The following is a 1,702-nucleotide window of genomic DNA, read 5'->3' on the forward strand; positions in this document are numbered from 1 at the left end:
AATCAGTCTGTCACATATAAGTTTATATACATCTTACTCCGTACTCCCACTTGCTCTCCCCCTCTTGAGTCAGCCCTTTCAGTCTCTCCTTTCGTGAGAATTTTGCCGGCTTCCCTCTCTCTCTATCCTCCCATCCCCCCTCCAGACAAGAGTTGCCAACACAATCTCAAGTGTCCACCTGATATAATTAGCTCACTCTTCATCAGCGTCTCTCTCCCAACCGCTGACCAGTCCCTTTCATGTCTGATGAGTTGTCTTCGGGGACGGTTCCTGTCCTGTGCCAACAGAAGGTCTGGGGACCATGGCCGCCGGGATTCCTCTAGTCTCAGTCAGACCATTGTTTGGTCTTTTTATGAGAATTTGGGGTCTGCATCCCACTGATCTCCTGCTCTCTCAGGGGTCCTCTGCTGTGCTCCCTGTCAGGGCAGTTGTCGATTGTGGCCGGGCACCAACTAGTTCTTCTGGTCTCAGGGTGATGTAGGTCTCTGGTTCATGTGGCCTTTTCTGTCTCTTGGGCTCTTAGTTGTCGTGTGGCCTTGGTGTTCTTCATTTTCCTTTGCTCCAGGTGGGTTGAGACCAATTGATGCATCTTAGATGGCCGCTTGTTAGCATTTAAGACCCCAGACGCCACATTTCAAAGTGGGATGCAGAATGATTTCATAATAGAATTATTTTGCCAATTGACTTAGAAGTCCCCGCAAACCATGTTGCCCAGACCCCCGCCCCTGCTCCGCTGACCTTTGCAACATTCATTTTATCCCGGAAACTTATTTGCTTTTGGTCCAGTCCAATTGAGCTGACCTTCCATGTATTGAGTGTTATCTTTCCCTTCACCTAAAGCAGTTCTTATCTACTGATTATTCAATAAAAAACCCTCTCCCACCCTCCCTCCCTCCCCCCCTTCGTAACCACAAAAGTATGTGTTCTTCTCAGGTTTACTATTTCTCAAGATCTTATAATAGTGGTCTTAAATAATATTTGTCCTTTTGCCTCTGACTAATTTCACTCAGCATAATGCCTTCCAGGTTATGAAATGTTTCGAGATTCGTCACTGTTCTTTATCGATGCGTGGTATTCCATTGTGTGAATATACCACAATTTATCTACCCATTCATCCGTTGATGGACACCTTGGTTGCTTCCAGCTTTTTGCTATTGTAAACAGAGCTGCAATAAACATGGGTGTGCATATATCTGTTTGTGTGAAGGCTCTTGTATCTCTAGGGTATATTCCGAGGAGTGGGATTTCTGGGTTGTATGGTAGTTCTATTTCTAACTGTTTAAGATAACACCAGATAGATTTCCAAAGTGCTTGTACCATTTTACATTCCCACCAGCAGTGTATAAGAGTTCCAATCTCTCCGCAGCCTCTCCAACATTTATTATTTTGTGTTTTTTGGATTAATGCCAGCCTTGTTGGTGTGAGATGGAATCTCATCATAGTTTTAATTTGCATTTCTCTAATGGCTAATGATCGAGAGCATTTTCTCATGTATCTGTTAGCTGCCTGAATATCTTCTTTAGTGAAGTGTGTGTTCATATCCTTTGCCCACTTTTCGATTGGGTTGTTTGTCTTTTTGTGGTTGAGTTTTGACAGAATCATGTAGATTTTAGAGATCAGGCGCTGGTCGGAGATGTCATAGCTGAAAATTCTTTCCCAGTCTGTAGGTGGTCTTTTTACTCTTTTGGTGACGTCTTTTTTT

Source organism: Elephas maximus, chromosome 7, assembly GCF_024166365.1.
Source record: "Elephas maximus indicus isolate mEleMax1 chromosome 7, mEleMax1 primary haplotype, whole genome shotgun sequence".
Taxonomy (NCBI): domain Eukaryota; kingdom Metazoa; phylum Chordata; class Mammalia; order Proboscidea; family Elephantidae; genus Elephas; species Elephas maximus.